Consider the following 17690-nt stretch of genomic DNA (forward strand, 5'->3'; position numbering starts at 1 on the left):
CCAAGTCAAGGGTTTAGACCCCGTTACCAGTCATCATTAAAAACAAACAAACAAACAAAAAACAACGAAGTGTTAAAATGTGTGGTAGGAGAAATTAAGCAGGAGGTAAATTGAAGACTGGATTATGTAGCTGAGTGTTGTTGGACTCTTCTTGTTCTAGTGGTAAGGTCAGCAGTCCCTGGGCATCTCACTCCCTGTCCATGCACAGGTGTGCACGCACATGCACACTCAGTCCTGGCTGTTGGCTCCTTCCCTGGTGGGAAACTATTCTCTCCACCTTGACTTGCTGATCTGACTTCTAGCTGGAATCAGGGAATACAACTGAGGGGCAATGGGTCTTGGGGTGAGGTGGGTCAGAATGGGATTTAGGTGATTAGGTTCTAGTCCCAGATGAGTCCCTAATAGGTTTTTACACAAAATCCCTATTCTTAATTTGTTTTCTTAGCTCTATAAAGTCCACATGTAAATTTAACAAGGTCCTAATAGTTTCTAATTCACTGAGACTTAAGTGACTAGGAATACTATTACTACTACTACTGTTCCTACCTGCATTATTGCCAGGTCTCTGAACTGGTTGAGCTGTTTTGGGAAAGGACCATAAGGCACTTGGATGGTACAAAGGACCACCCATCCCACAGTCCTTATTTGCTCAGAGTTCAGATGGGTGAAATTTTATGCTGTAACAGACATCAGTAATTGTGGCAACTCTTGTTCCCCTCAACATTTAGTTAGCAAAATGATCCTTCCCCTTCCTCATATAAAAAGATCTGGCGTAACCTGTTTAACTTATCTGAGTCTCAGTTTCTTCTATAAAATGGGAACAATAGTACCTACCTCATAAAGTTGTTGTGAAAATTAAATGAGCTAGTACAAAGTGTTTTGAAGAGTACGTGGCATGTAATACAAGCTATAAAGTATTAGCTGTTATTATAAGGTACTGCTTATAGGGCTATAAATTGTCATATGCCTTTTGGAAAACAGGGCAATAGACATAACAAGAGCCAAAAACAAATGGCTTTCAGGCCCAGGTACCCCACTTCTAGAAATCCCAGAAATATGAACTTGGAAAACTCATATACCAAGATGTTTATCACATGATTATTATAATAGAAATTAGAAATATAAGTACATAACAAGATCAAATAAATTTGAGGACCATTACTTGATTCCTTTGTAGTCGCTAAAAGACTATAGCAATGCATATCTTTCAAAAAGATATAAACTTGCATTTCACACTCTGCGAAAAATGGAGTGTATATACCAGAGTGTGTGAGCTGTGGCATGATGGGTCTTCCTTTTTCTTTTTTAACTAAAAAGGAGATCTGTGATAGATGCTAAAGATAGTGAAATAAAAACAAAAGTGGGAATAGAAAACAGTAAGATTCTTTATCAGGATGACGTGACTTGACTTTAATGATTGATAACTAGTTGTCCACTTAGTATTTTTTCCTTTTTTCTTTTCTTTTTTGGCAGCTGGCCACTACGGGGATCCAAACCTTTGACCTTGGTGTTACAACACTGTGCTCTAACCAACTGAGCTAACTGGCCAGCCCCACTTAGGAGTTCTTTCTTGGAATTAGTTGCTGTTAAATTTTGTTCTTGAAAAAAGTCTTTGTTCAGAAAAAGACAATCCTAACAGAAATAAGCAGCAGCTGTTCCCTAACGCTGGGGTTTGTCGGGTCTTTTTGGGCAATGCTCCCTGGCATTCTGCCTGAAGGCAGCCCTCACAATCAGATGGTAGGAAAGCGTTGAGTCTTGACCAGTTGTAATAAAGAGCAAAGGTGGTCTCTTACCATTACAGTCTCTACATTTGCTTGCAGATCTTAGGAAATAGAACTACTATTCACCCCAAAATGATGAAGGTAGACAAACCGGAATGGAAAAGTATGTGTTCTAGAGCTTTAGTAGTTTTATTCAAGATGTGTTAATATGTGGTTATTCTATTTGAGGAGAAAAAAGCCAAATTCATTTCTATTATGGTCCCAGTACCTGAAATAAAGGGAGGAAAAAAAAAAAAAAAAAAAAACCCATGAAGGGTTAAAACTGGAGTGTCAAACAAGATCTTGATACAATTTTCTCTTCCTTTGTAATAAATGAGAAAAGGACCTAGTATAAAACACAGTGAACTGTGGGCAGGGCCCTTAATGTCACTAATGTCCCAGGAAGAGTATGCTAAATCTTATCCTTGTGCTAAATTTCCATGTGAGAAATCTACTTTTATAGAGAGAAACAAAGACTTATTATGTGATGGAAAAGAATCCTGAATTTAAACAAGAAGCCAAATTAATGAATGCAATAGTCTACAATATAGTTCATAACTATATCATCTAGTCTTAGAGTCTTTTCAAACTATTTAACATTTTTCTACCACAAAGATATTAAATTATTTTCTTCCCTTCCCTTCCAAAATATTCCTAGAAAAGATTCTGTAAATGTCACATACAGTTTCTGGCTACACTTCAGGTCTCAGTGGGTTGGAGTGCCTGATTCTCTGTTAAGGGCCCTCATTGAGGATGCTCTAGGAACCCATGAGGTGGAGAAGAGATGTTCTTTTCTTGAAGGTATGGATGGGCCTCTTAGCTGCTGGTGGCCAATGGTGCATACCAATGCTTGGAAGATTAGGTGTGATTCGGCCAGGAGTTAGTGAACATGACAAAGTCCCCCAATGCTAGTCCATATTGTCTTGAATGGACAGCAGGCACCTTCTCAGTCTTCATCATGGAATCACACTTGTCCCCCAACCCAAGGAAGGTTTGGTTATAAATTCATCCATCTATGTAATATATTTTATTGCACTCCCACTATAGGTCAGGCAATGTCCTGGATGTTGGGGATTCAATAGTGAACCTAAAAGACAAATCCTTTCCCTCATGGTCTTCACGGTCTAGTTGGGAGATAGACAAGATAAACTACAGAGTAGATTGTTGATTAGTTGATATGTTCTATGGAAAAAAATCAGAAAGGGGATAAATGGGGTGTGTGTGGTCATAGCCTTTAAAAGGTGATGAGGGAAGGCCTCATTGAGCAGACATCGGGGAGAGCCATGTGGTCATCAGTGGGAAGAGGCTTCCAGATGGTGCTGAGTGCCTGAGGCAGAGTTGTGTCTGGTGTGTTCGAGGAACAGCATGGAGATCAGCAAGAGAGGGGAAAGGCAGTAGATGAACCTTTGGAATAGCCTGGAAGATAGTGTGGAAAAAGGGACCAGATGGTGAGACTGACCAGAATAGTTTACTTCTTCTGTTTTTAGATGTGAAGGAGTGTGAGATTGGCCTAGAGCTCTGTGGCGATAGAGCAGAATGTGTCAGAGTTGCTTTTAGTCGTGTTGCTGCCAAGAGGAGTGTGAAGACCACTCCCCCATGTAGCCTGGCATGCTGTCTATGCGTGCTCCTCAATGAGGTGGTCCAAATGCCCTGCCACCTGGTGTGCTTACAAGCTGCCGGTATCTCCAGGAAGACCTGTACCCTGAGTAGGTCAGGGTTGAGCTCTCATTCTGATGCCTCTGGCCACAAACACCAAAGGAAACATGTTCTGAAAGATACAAAGCCCAGGAACTGTTCTAGAACTTGGGACATGTTATAAAATCATATACCATGAGAATCTTTATCATGCTGATTTTTCCTTTGCAATTTTAGTTTTGGAGTGATTACATAAGGATGCCATTCATGAGTCTGGTCAAAGTTGGCATGCACAGCAATTAATGTGAGCAACCAGTGGTTTCCCCAAGGCTCCTTCATGACCCTTGCTTTTTTTCTTTTCCTCGCCTTTTTTTCTTATCAAAGACTACATTGGGCAGGGACCTGCACTAGGAAATGGATGTGAGCTCCTTCTGAGTGGGTCCAACAGAGAGCAATTGGTAATGAGTTAACTGATGCCCTTAGCCTTTTTGAAGACTTACTGCTGGTGATGGTAATTCGTTTGGTACAGTTACCTCTCAAATAATGTAGATTGCCTGGTGCTGCCACAGACTGATCAGTAGACATGATTTCTATCTCCTATCTTGCTAACTTGATGCTCAGACCTTGCATATCCCTATGAAACAAAGGATTGGATTAGGTGTCAAAGGCTTTGTCTAGCTCTTTAAATGTTAGATGCTGAAATTCCAGCAAATGTGCCATTTTTTACAATCTTTTTCCACTGAACTCTAAGGGCAGGTGGGTGATCTTGTAATGCTATCTGCACATTCTTTGGGGTTTTTTTCTTAGTTTTTATATCTCAAGAGAAGATTGAGTTGGCATAAAATAGAGGCTCAATATACATCAATTGAATTTCTTATGGCTATAAACCTACTTGAAATTGACAATTTATAACTTTTCCATGTTTATTTTTCTCTACCCCTGCCATCCCAAGTGCCCAGCTGAGGCAGTGACAAAAGTAAAGTTGGAACAGGGTCTGTGAGACAGCACCTTGAAGTTGCAAAAATCTGGTATCTGTGCATTTTGTTCTAAGTATAGTTTCTAGATGGTATGCAAACTAGTTCTAGCTCTGAGTCTACAGTAAGCTACATAATGATAGAATACATTCTGGAATACAACTGGCCTTTGTGCTTCTCTGGGTACATGGTCTCAAACTTAAGTTTCTTTTAAAAAATAAACAATCTCTAACATTCATAAAATAGAAGACTTTTCATCATTAGCTCTTAAGCAATTTAGATTCTGCATCACAAAGTATGTCGGGCATTTTTCCAAAGTTAACTCTGTGTATGCATAAGGTTCTTAAAGAAGTTATATGGCAGAAGTTGGTGAGAAAGCCTTACATTATCAGATTCATTTTGTTCCAAGTCTGGCTTCAGCTTTTGATAAAGTGTTAGCAGTGAGTTTATCTATTTATTCTCTCAAATAAGTACCTATGATGTGCCCGACAATGTGCTAGGGGTGGATATAAGAGTATTAATCTGTGAAGGTGCTCTTCAGAGCCTTAGGTAAGGGAATATAAGCCTGTCACTTGCTTCTCTTTTTAAAAACAATTTTCCCTTGTGTTTCAGGAGTTGGGTCACCATTTAACTACCTGGACCTGCTGGCTGGAGTTGCTGTGCTTACTGCCATCTCACCTGAGTCGGTTATTGGCCTTCTAGACTAGAACCTAGTGACTAGAACCTCCATTAAGAAGGCAAAGTCTCTCGGTCAGAATAGAGCATCCCAGGAGCGCCTGCCTATAGCACTTGCTTTTGACCTGAAGAACTTCTGCAAACTCCTCCCCTTAAACTCCTGCCAACCTAAGCTATGTGCCAAGGTTCCAGATGGTGCTCAGGACAAGAAGGTTCATCAAGGCTGGGAACTTCAGGCAGGAGTGCAGCAATCAGGGAGGCTCTGAGAGCTGCTGCCTCCCTGATGCCTGTCTATAAAGGACCGTAGGAGAGAGGATCACCTTGTCCCCTGTTTGAGGCAAGAAACTCACTGTGCTGTCAAGTCAGTCAGAGACTCTGGGATCTTAGGAAGAACAAGCTTGATTCTGATCCTGTTTGTCACCTCTGTTCCCTCTGATTCAAACTGTATTGTAGTTCTTCTCCCTGGGGAAGACCTGTATGCTTTGGGTCATATGTCAAGACTTGGCCTACGATCCCACCAATGGGCTAAGGTAGACCACTGGTGTGGACGCTTCCAGTGATGAGCACAGTGTGCAGAAGATCCCTGGGAGAGTAGGAAGCACACGGCACCAAATTGCAAAGTTGAATGAGTTTGGTGATGGTCAGACTAAGGCACTGTTAATTAATAGATCTGCAACATAACCAGTGCCACTTTAGACAAGCCCAAGTACAAAATAGCGCCGCCTCTCCTCCCCTCCCCTCCCCTTTCCCTTTAGGAGAAGCCTCCTGACTTGGAAACAACTTTCTGGCTTCTGCATTGGTGCAGTTCTCCACCCACTTACATCAACCTCATGGTCCCTCCCCCTGTACATTTCACGTTCAAAAGCTAATATAAACTCTCGCAAACCCATTGTTGGGGCCGTCCACCATTTTCAGGGCAGCCATGGGCCCAGTGCCACTCACAGCACAGCCTGGCAGGTTTCTTTCTTTAATAAAGCTTGAATGGTACCCGGCATCTTGGCTCACTTTCTTTCATTGACATGCTTTAGAAAACTTTTAGGCTGTATAGGGAGTGAGAAACTCTTACTCTTGAATGTTTTCCTGCATCTTCAGTTGTACTTTATAGGATTATAGAATTTGTATTTATGGAGAGCTTCTCTGCCTTCTGTCCTTATTCTGTTTTGGCCACTGTCTATGCCAGGCTGTTAGTAGAGCCCTTCAGCTTGACTCTAAATAAAAGAAACCGTTTTGTATATGTTAAAAAACAAAAACAAAAACAAAAACCTCTGTGGATATTTAAAAAATTCCACCACTAATATTTGGCTCTTTAACTTTTAAAAAGTGGGATGATTATTGTTCCTCTGCTGTATGCCTACACTTGGCATTTTGTAGGGGAGACTATTAGAGAGGCCGCGAGAGGACATAAGTGTGGTTCTTACCCATGATATTCCCACTTTCATTAGATTGAGCTTGTCTGGCTATGACAAAGGCTACTGTGAGGCTAAGGCTAAGGCTGATGTCACGTATCCTGCTCATAGCACCAATTGCCTAGCTCTTAATCCTGCTCATGACGCCAATTGTAAAGCTAGGCAACCACGCTAGTTGTCATGGCTCTTTTACCTGCTGGGAATCCTGCACTGACTGGGCTGATTTTTGAGCTAGGGCTGGGTCTTGAGCTCACAGACCCCTCAAGCCCATTCACAGGCTGCGTCCAAACCCTTCACATGCCAGGCTGGGTCACCAGACCCCTTCATTCAGGTCTATGAGGTAGGTAACCAGCCACATCATCCTTGGAAGCTGCAGGTCTGGAAAAACATGGCCACACAGGGTGGGCCCCTGAGGCAGTAAACAAGAGCCAAAGTGGCACCATGCAGACACACTTAATCCACCCCACCACACACAATGTTTACGGGGGAACTGCCCCTATCCGGCCCTGAGGTGAGGGGAGCCTGACTAAATTATTCTATTTTCCCAACAGAGCTAAATGAGAGAGGGAACTAAGACATGGGTTACGGACTAGGTGCTTGCATATGCCTGTGTCTTATGGAGGTGATAATGGGATAAATTTGTAAATAGACTGAGAAGAAAAACTTAGAGGCAGGCAAGCTGGGTTCTGAGTTTCTGGAAGCAGGACCATTCTATCTGCAATGCGAGGTATGGACCTATTCCACAGAAGGAACTCTTTGAAGTAAAGCTGGAGGATGGGGGGTACATCCAAGCTGGCCTTAGGATCTTGGGAGATACAAGGCTAAATACAACTAGCAGCTCTGACCTTACTCCAGCAGCTTCGTGACCCTGTTCCTGCATCCTAACCTCTAGCAAGAGCAGCATAGTGGGCTGAACGGAGCTAGGGAATGAGCTGGCTGGGTGAGAAGAGGTTCAGGGTCCTTCTGAGAGGATGGAGGGGAATGTACCATGTCCCAGCTGCTCCAGCTGCACAGACCCAGCTGTAGTGTTGGGTTGGAGCAGATTCCATGCCTGCCTCATGGAAAGCTGAGGCATCCGGCCAGAGGTGCTATTGCATGAACCGTGGCTGCGTGAAGCATGTACTGGCTTCTGCGTGGTGTCCGGCCAAAGTGGGAGGTAGATGGTGTGCAGTTTGGTTCTCATTGCTCCCCAGAATATAAAGAAGGGTGTGACGCTGCAGGTGTACCTGGTGGTAGAGCTGCCTAACAGGATGATCCAAAGAAGGGCTGGGCTATGGTCCCCAAACCCAGTTTGTCACCAGGCCTTCTGTCTTACACTAGGTTTTGAAATATTTGAGGGCCCCTGTTAAAACACAGACACTCCTCGGAGGTTCAGGGTTTCATCAGCCTATACCTAGGCTGTGCCTTTCCTAAAACAACAATGAAAATACCTTTATTCAGGTATAATTTACATATCATAAAATTAATTTTTTAAATTTCTTCTTTTTTCAGAAAATTCACTTATTTTAAGTGAGTTGTGCAACCATCACAATAATCTAACTTTAAAACACTGTTCCCACCACAAAAAGATCTTACCTGTCTATTTGTAGTCACTCCCCATTTCCACCTCTGTCCCAGGCAATCCCTAATCTTTCTGTCTGTGTGGATTTGCCTCTTAACATTTCATATAAATGGAATTGTACAATATGTGATCTTTTATGTCTGGCTTCTTTCACTTTGCATAATGTTTTGAGATTCATCCATGTTGTAGCATAACAGTAATCTATTCCTTTTTATTCCTGAATAATATTTCCTTTTTATTGCTGAATAATATTCCAACATTTTCATTCACTGTTGATGGACATTTATTTCCAGGTTTGAATAATTCAGCTATGAACATTCAGGTACATGTCTTTGAATGTATGTGTTCACTTGGACAGATTTCTGGGAGTTAGAATTGCTGGGGTATATGGTAATTTGTTTATTTTAACATTTATTTGTACATATTTGTGGGGTATAGTGTGTTGTTTTAATGCTCACATACACTGCACAATAATTCACTTAGGGTAGATAGCATAGTTTTGTACCCATTAGTCCACCACTTCTCCCCCTCTCTCCTCTCCCCACCCAGCCTCTGGTAATCATTTTTCTACTTCTCTACTTCTATGAGAACCACTTTTTTTTTTTTAATTCCACATATGAGTCAGATCATGCAGTGTCTTTCTTCCTGTGCCTGTGCCTGACTTCACTTAACATGATGGTTTCCAGTTCCATCCATGTTGCTGCAAATGATAGTATATCATTTCTTTTCATAGCTGAATAGTATGCCATTGCGTATATGTGACACAGTTTTTTAATCCATTCATCTGTTGACAGGCATTTAGGATGATTCTATCTCTTGGCTATTGTGAATAGCATTGCAATGAGCATGAGAGTGCAGTTGTCTTTTTGATATATTGATTCACTTCTTTGGGTATATACCCAGTAGTGGGATAGCTGGATCGTAAGATAGATCTATTTTTATTTTGGCAGCTGGCTAGTATGGGGAGTTTAACTTTTTGAGAAACTGCTATACTATTTTCCAAAGTTGTTGCACCATGTTACAATCCTACCAGCAGTGTATGAGGAGCATAGTTTTTCCATATCCTTGCCCACACTTGTTCTTGTCTGTCTCTCTTGTTATAGCCATCCTAGTGGGTATGAAGTGGTATGTCACTGTGGTTTTAATTTGCATTTCCCTGATGTTAATGATCTTGCTCATCTTTTCATGTGCTTATTGGTCATTTATATATCTTCTTTGGTGTAATGTCTATTTGGTTGTTACTTTTTAAAATCCATGGAGAGAGAGATTATAAACTTCCCTGGAAAGTGGAGAGGTCTGTTTTGTTCATTAACTGCTTTATCCCATGTGCCAGGAGTTTGAGAGTAGAAGGTCATGTATTAATTTCCTATGGCTGCTATGACAAATTACCACAAACTTGGTAGCTTAAAACAACACACATTTATTTTCCTGCAGTTCTACAGATCAAAAGTCTGAAATCGGTTTTACTGGGCCAAAACTCAAGTCATCAGCAGAGCCTCCAGTGGCTCTAGAGGAAAATCCATTTCCTTGCCTTTTTCCAGCTTCCAGAGCTGCATTCTTTGGCTCATGGCCTCTTACCCATCTTCAAAGCCAGCAGCATTGCATCTTTAACTCTCTCTGCTTCCTTTGTAATATGGCTTTGTTTCCCTTCGTAGTAAAATCTCTCTCTGCCTGCCTTTTGTAAGGGCACTTGTGATTACACTTAAGACCCACCTGAATAATCCAGAATAATCTCCCCATCACAAGACCCTTAACTTAATCACACTTGCAAAGTCCCTTTCGTCATATAAGGTAACATCCAGAGTTTCAGGGATTAGGACCTGGATATCTTTGGGGGCCATTATTCAACCTACCACAGTCCCTAACCCTGTTAGATGAAGGTCGCTTCATGGGCTCATGGTTGGGGGTTGGCTGGTCCTGTGGAAGACTAGTTTTCTGGAGGCACAAGTAGTCCCTGGAGGGATATGAGAGCCACTCATGCCACGGACCCCTTGCCTTTTTCTTCGTACTCATCTCCTTCCTAGAAACTATAAGGAGTTGACAGCTGGGAGGGGCTGAGGGAGCCAGCACCGTTGCGGGGGAGGTAGAGGAGTCAAACTAGAACTCAGGGCCTCTGAGGCCAGGCCCTCCCCGTCCTTGCCTTCTCCTACCTCCCCTCCAGGCCCACTGCCTCCACGTGGGGTCCGGGGCTGGTTGCTGCCCTGCGAGCTCAGCCTCCTCCTGGGGCACGTGGCTGTTCCCCGGTCACAGTCTCCCTTCCCCGGTCACAGTCTCCCTGCCGCCCCGAGAGGCGACAGTCACGCTGCGATCTCGTGCGCGGCCAGCAGGGGACAGCATCCCCCGCGCAAAGGGTCGCCAGGCTGCAGCGGGCCCGGAGATGGGGCTCCGCGACCCCCGGCATTTCTTCCGGACAGCCGTCCGTGTCTTTTCACTGCTCGCCGGCTCTCTTCGCTTCTAACCCTCGAGGGGGCCGAGAACCGCCTTCGCGCCGGGCAGCCCGGGAGCGGACGCACGGAGGGCGGGGAGCGGGCCGGCCTACTGCCCACCCGGGCCTGAGGCAGAGCGGGGCTGGCCCCCGAGACCGGAGGAGGGAGCGCGCGTGCCCGGGCGTGGCGATGCCGGGGAGGAGTCGCGGCCCGGGAGGCACAGGCATCCGTGTCTGGGCGCCCAGAGCTCAGAGGAGGACGTGCTGATAGAGTGAACTACCAGATTTGGAGTGAGTTTCTCGCTGCGCATCTCCGATTCTTGGCCAAAGTTGCCTGATTCGGAAGTCCCCGTGGTTCCAGCTGCAAGAGCTTCCATCTCTGCAGGAGGTGGGGCTGGGCTGCCCGGATGCAGAGGCTGAGCTAGGCCAGGCAGTGTCTCAGCCGTCCAGCGCCTACGGGGCGGGCTGCCGTGAGCTTTCGCTACCAGGCCCTGAGCAAAGCTTGATTATCCCACTCGTTTGTGGCCTGACCCGAGCTGTTGCCCGCAGCAGCCTCAGCTACCGCTTTGCCACTGAACCCAGAAATGGCTATTCTGCTGCAAAGGAGCAAAGACCTTCGTTTCTTGCACCAGCATTTTCCCCATGGCTTATTTCTCTACTGTCAGAGAAGTTAGAGATTACAGCCCAGATCTGGTGTCAGAAAAAGGCCTGGGTGTTAGGTCCAACTTCCGCTTACCAGCTGGCAGACAATGGGGAAGAGCTTCACCCCATTACGCCACTGTTTTCTCCCCTGGCGAATGCGGAGATGAGAGGGCTGTGGTGAGGACACACTCAGCCAGTGCTTGGAAAGTGCTCAGGTTAGAACTCAAGGCTTTTCAAACCCCATCTCTTGGTCTGGGCATCCCAGGAGGGCAGCAAGACCAGCTGATGGGTGTGACCTTGTGGTCAGCCTGTTTCTGGTGGAGCCCTGGCTGCAGGACAGAATATGCAACCTGCCCAAGCTGACAGCAGTCTACCATGGGTAACCTCAGGGGACAAGTCCTTTATGCTCCCCTTTGGTCCTGCTCTTAGATCATTTCCAGCAGTTCATTCCACCTGTGAGTGCACAGCCTCAGTCGTTATAGGAGCTGGACCATGTGGGTTCAATACTATGCCAAGATTCACCAGCCATGTGTCTTTGGGAAAGTTACTTCACATCTGTGGGGATTGGTTTCCCCATCTGTGCAATGGGAATAGCATAACCTCCTGTCTCCATACATCGTGAAGTTCAAGAGGTAATGTGTGTGATGCTGCTGAGCCTGGCTCATGGCTCTCAGCAACCTGGCACTGATAATACAGACAATGAACACTTGGATTTTGATACCAACGCCAGAAAAGGTTTAAAATAGAAAGCCCAAGATAAGTTGGGTCTTCTGGTGAGGCTGTTGCTACTCCTGGACGGCATGCTCATTTCTGTGGAAAACCCAGGTCTTGGGTACTTTCGGGTTGCCAGACATTTGTGAACCTGACAGCCAGTCTAAGCTATCTTTGATATGTTTGTCCTTCCTAATCAAAAGAGTCTCTATACAGGGTGCCAGTATAGAACCCTGCAGACAGTTCAAGGAGAAACTAAATTCCGAGTTTTGTTTGTTTTGGGCAGCTGGCCAATACAGGGATTGAACCCTGGACCTTAGTATTATCAGCACTACACTCTAACCAACTGAGCTAACTGGCCAGCCCTAAATTCTGATTCTGAAATAAACAGCCTCAGTCGTTAAAGCAGATTCACAATCTATTATGAGTAAAGCTGCAGTGAACATTCGTGTGTGACTTTGTATGGACATATGTATTCACTTCTCTTGGATAAATATCTTGGAGTGTAACTTTGGGGTCATGTGGTTTCCTTGCTTATAGAATTTCTCACTGAAAATTGTTGTAAGATAGTTGGAGAATTGCTCCTGTCTTGGGAGAGATTTCAGTCAGAATTGAGACAGTAGAGAGAGTGCCCCGGGTACTGGGAGTCAATGGTAGTTTTTGTGAATAACAGGTAGCATGTCTGTTTCTGGGGAGGGGGTCTGCCTTCCATCTCAACTTCAGAGGCTCAAGCACACTGGCTCTTCAGGGCATCTGCCACAGCTGCACAGAGTGAGGCCTTGGCGTGACCCTCAGCAGCCTTTTATTGTATGTCCCTGAAATCCACATCAGTTTGGGATTAACGGGTTATTTCTTTGGAATTTTCTTGTCGTCGGCATGGTTCAAGGTGAAGTCACTCAGAGTTGAGGCCTGCTGCTTCAGGCTGGTCTGGGTCACAGTTGCTTGGCATTCAGGCAATGCCCATGTTTCTGCTCTCCTGCCAAGTTTCTTGGCCACCTCACTTCAGGGAGCGTCAACATTCTCATTTAGCTCATTTTCCAGCCTGTCACATGGAGAGACTTTTGTAAGGAGTTAAACCAGGGCTAATGCTTCTCATTACCACAATCAATGCCAACACTGCTTTACATACTAACTTATTTTACAAAACAAACGGTAATGCTTAATTTAATTTTCGTGTAGTCTAGGTAAGCACCTAACCTGAGGGGAAAAGAGAATGTTCACAATCAGCCCAAATATCATTGTGTGTGTGTGTATATATATATATATATTTTAAATTGTTTTGCTATAAACATTTTTAAGTACTAAATTTTTCTCAGGTTCTGATGGAATGTGTTTCCTTAAGTAAGCAAAACAATGAGGACAAATTATAAAACCAAAATATATTAAAAATAGGGGGGAATGGGGCTCATACTTGCTACAGCGAGTAACCGAATAGCAACTTTGCCCTCTACAATCGAATGTAGACAGTTACGTATAATTCACCAGCCTGAGGTACTGTTTATTCTTATCTTAGCAAAGGCATCTGCTAGCCCTGCTGTGATCTTATTTAATCCTCACAACAAACTATGGGTAGAAATGATCGTTGTACATGTTTTATAGATGACAAAATTGAGGCTCCAGGAGTAGACTAGTTTTTCTTCCTCCTTTGCCGCAGTGTAGTAGTTGAGATGAGCCCATCAAAGGGAGCTGTGGGCACTGCGTGGCTAACTAACAAGACTGTAGAGGGAAAAGCAGTCCTTGTGGCTGGGGAGATGAGGACAGCGACAGCTGTGTAGGGAGCAACCCTGGAAAGATGGGAGAGAATGGGCACAAGGCCCATATGCAGTGGGCCGCACTGAGAGTCAGAGCCGTAATGTGGTGAGTGTGTGATTTCCCACAGGGGCACTGTGTCCTGGGGTCTCTGGCCAGCCTCTAGGACTCCTGTTAGGTCTCTTCATCTTGTTGATCTGGAATTTGGGAAAACACAAGTGCTTCCAGGACTCAGGCCCTGAATTCTGCTCTCTGGTGTATAAATATGTTCAAATGAACTTTGGCCTGCCTGGGATTTGAGGTGAGCAGGCCAGGCCAAGGAATGGGAGATGGAGGTGAGCGGGACCTCAGAGACCTGAGCAGACAGCACAGGTTTCCCTCCGCTGGGCCTCCGCTGCCTCCGGCTCAGCCCCGCATCCCAACTCCAGGGCCAGTGTCCTGCTTAGACACTCCTGCCTGGTCAGTGGGGGCAGCCCAGCCTCTTCTCCTGCTGACCCACCCCACACTAACAGGTGGGGGGTATCTGCAAAATGGTCACTTCCCCTCTACTTGGCCTAAGGACTCTGGTTTTTCAGGGAAGCTCTGAGAGACCGCACAGATGATGGAGTTCACTGTTAGTCAGGTGTGGCCCAGGACTGAGGATAGCCCAGAATTATCTGGGGTGTTTGTTAGCAAGACATGTTCATGAGCCTCATTCCAGACCCTCTGAATCTGATTTGTGGGGTGGGCCTGGGACTTACCATCTCACCAGCTCTCCAGGTGGTTTAGACTGAAAACTTCTGAAGCAGCCTCATGCCCTCATTTTGCATCCAGTGGGTGGACTGGAGCTGGATGTATACAGGGATTTGTCCAGACACTGCCTGTAATGGCTGAGCTGGGCGAGAGCCCAGGACCACTGCCAGTTCTGCGCTAGTGTCCCCACCCGATGCTGTGGTTCTTCACTTCCACTTTCCTCTGCCTGTGCAGACCTGAAGTCCGGTCATGGCATTTGGCTGACGGTTGCAGTAGGAGCAGAGAACCCAGGAACTGGAAACTGAAGTCTGTACCTGGCCCCCAGAGGCAGTTTCTCAGTACTTTCAGCCTGTGGCATTTTGTGAAGAGCTAGCCCCCAGATCTCATTGTGCTATGTTTGTATAAGATGGTAACATTAGGAAAAGCTTGGGTGAAAGGTCTGGAGCTCTCAGTACTACTTTGGCAACTTTTCCATAAGTATAGAGTTATTTCAAAATTAAAAGTTTAGAATAAAGTGACAGTGTTTTGTGAGGAGTAAGTGAGATGATGTATGTAAGGTGCTTAGCATTGGCACAGTAAGTGCTCCAGAAGTCTGAACCCCTATCATTTTTATTCAGCTTGACAAATGGCAGGTAGTGAAAAGGGCACTCCATTTGAAGCAGGAGGATTAGCATGACCAGAGACCGACAGGCAAAAAGGGTCTTTGCGGGGGACATAAACAGACCAGACAGACCAAAGCGGAAGGCTTTTAATTTTTTTTTTTATTAATAGGAAAGCAATGGGAAATGAGGCAGGAAAGGCCTCAAATGCCAAGCTGGGGAAAAGCAGCAGGAAGTACCTACGTGAGAAAGTGGCATTGGAACCTAAGAAGTTCCCGCATTTCAGAAAGGCCTAAGTGAGGAGGGGCCCCACTGCCCTGAAGAGCTCATTTGTCACTGATAAAGGACAAAGGATCTGAGAGAGAGGGAGCCTTCTGCAAAGTTTTCTAGGAATTTGGAATGCAAACTTTTTCCACCATGGTAGAGAGTGAAGGACGATCCAGCCAGATCAGATCATGGAGGGCAGTAGCAGCGGGGTAGGGGGGCTGTGCTTGGTGTCCTGGGGTGAGAGGCAGTGAAAGCCAGTGGAACACCTGCAGGGGCCGCAGGAAGCTGAGCACCCTGAGCGGGAATCCAAGCTGAGCCTGCTTACTGCTTCCCGATCCCAGATGCAGAAATGCAACAGGGAGAAAAAGGATGCTGGGAAACAGTCCTGGAACATTCATTGTCTGCTGGGAAGTTAAGCCAAATGCAATGTGAACGTGACTAGCTGTGTTCAGAGAGGTGGGAGGCCTGACAACTTGGACACACAAGGAGACAGAAAAAGAGGTTCAAATTCAAATGAGGCTCAAATTCAAGCTCACTGTAAAGGTGAGAGGGATTTGTCCTGTCTGGAGTTCTCTGATACACCTGGAGGTGCAGCCCCTTCCCTCCCTAAGCTGGCACACTTGGCCCTGGAAGCCTTGGGAGGCAGCCTACTCTAGGGTTCCACCATTCAGAAGGATTTGGGGTTAAGGTGTGGCAGAGTTGCCTGCTCAAAGTGCAAGTGCAGGGCTTTGTCCCGGACCCTCCCATCATCTCCCCTTTGAGAGGAAGGGCTATAGCACTAGGAAGGAAGTTAGAGCAGATGGGACCCAAATGTGACTTGCTATGTTTGGCCAAAGGTGTGGTTGACTCAACTGCTCAGTTGCCAGTGGAGCCATGGAGAGTAACCAGTCCAGTGTTCACAATCCTGGCTGCATACTGGAGTCACATGGGGACTCCTTTTTAAAAATACCAACACCAGGGCCCCTGCCCTTAGACATTCCATTTTAATAGGTTCCAGGTGAGATCCTGGCATAGCTAGTTTTAGAGCATCAGCAGCTTTGTTCTGTTTTTACTTTTTATTCTGAAAAACAGACTGAATGCCATTTACCTATCATACTGCTTAGGAAATTTTCAACTCTTGGCCGGTTCTGTTGCAGCACTCCCCACCCTCCACCTCTGGATTACTTTGAGGCCACGTCAGAAGTGGCAAGTGCAGGAGCCCAGACTCCCCAGGTGCTTCTCATGTGCAAACAGAGCTGGGACCCATGGATCTAGCCCAATCCCGTCATTGTATAGATAAGCAAACTGTGGCCCAGAAAGGAGACAGGACATGCAGAAGTTCCACAAAAAGGCCCTTCCTACTTTAACATTCTATGAGTATGTGAACTTGGAATCATTATAGAGACTTCTGGAGTATCCTTGTCAAAACACTTCTGGGAAGGCTCACCCAAGTGCCAAGCCAAGGCCTCCCAGAGGCAGAATGGGCCTCCACCCCAGGTGCCAACTGAAGGTTTCTTTTCTTCTGGTTCCATCCTGCTTTGTTCTGCTTAGTCTCATTGAAAGACTGCCTATTAATGGCCCTGTTTGAGTCATCTGAGCTCTCAGGCCCTTTGGTTGAAATTCAGCAGTTATGTGTTCTGGCTGCAGGGCCAGGTGGGGCTGTGATGACTCAAGGCTGGGACAGCCAAGAGTTTCTGGCCCATGTGGCTCCTCCAAGCTCCAGAGACATGGAGGCCAAGTGTTCACAGAGGTCCACACTCCGCAAGGCCCAGGTGGCAGAGCCTCAGATGGTGGGGGAGCTTCCCCACAGGGCCTGTGGACAGGTGTGCCTGCCCACTGCTGAGCTTTCTCATGCCATGTCTTTCTTTTCTAATTAGAAAACACATGCTAATTGTGAAACCAGGTGTTCATTGACTCAGGAGGCTCTCTTTCAGAGGAACTGAATCTCAGTTCCCTCAGCATGATAGGCTGCTGGGTCTGTCTCAGAAGGCCTGGGGTTGGGAAGCCGTTAGTGGTAACAGCAGCCCCAGAGCTAAAGGACAGCCTGGGTTTGGAGGTTTGGAGTGGCTTTGGTGAATGTGCAGGAAGTTGCCCTCCATTTCACCCCTGCCAGGATGGTTCCTAGTCCTGTGCTCTTCTATGTGATGTTGCAGAGACAGCCAGTAGCCCTACTCCCTGGCTCTTAAGAGGCTGTTGTTAGGGCCAAGGCTGAGCAAAGAGCCGGCTATGCGTGTGCCCAAGCCTCAGGAGGGGTGGGGAGGGGGGTATGCCAGCACATGGCTTGACCAGCCACACCCTGTCACATGTTCAAGGGGATGGGAAGCCCCCAAAATTAAAGGATCAGGGACTCCACATCTTGACATTTAGCCTGAAGTCCAAGAGATAGTTACATTTGTCATCTTATAAAAAAACCAGTGGCTTCCAGTAGAATTATAACTGGAGTTTACAAGTAGAATAGCTGTGACCTGGGCTACTACTGTTTTTGTCACTTCCAGGATCAAACTCTAGATTGCTAGATAGAACTGGTGTATATGTGGGTGCGTGCAGGGGGAGAAGGTTGTCAGAGGAGACTGAG

Source organism: Cynocephalus volans, chromosome 14 (genome assembly GCF_027409185.1).
Source record: "Cynocephalus volans isolate mCynVol1 chromosome 14, mCynVol1.pri, whole genome shotgun sequence".
NCBI lineage: Eukaryota > Metazoa > Chordata > Mammalia > Dermoptera > Cynocephalidae > Cynocephalus > Cynocephalus volans.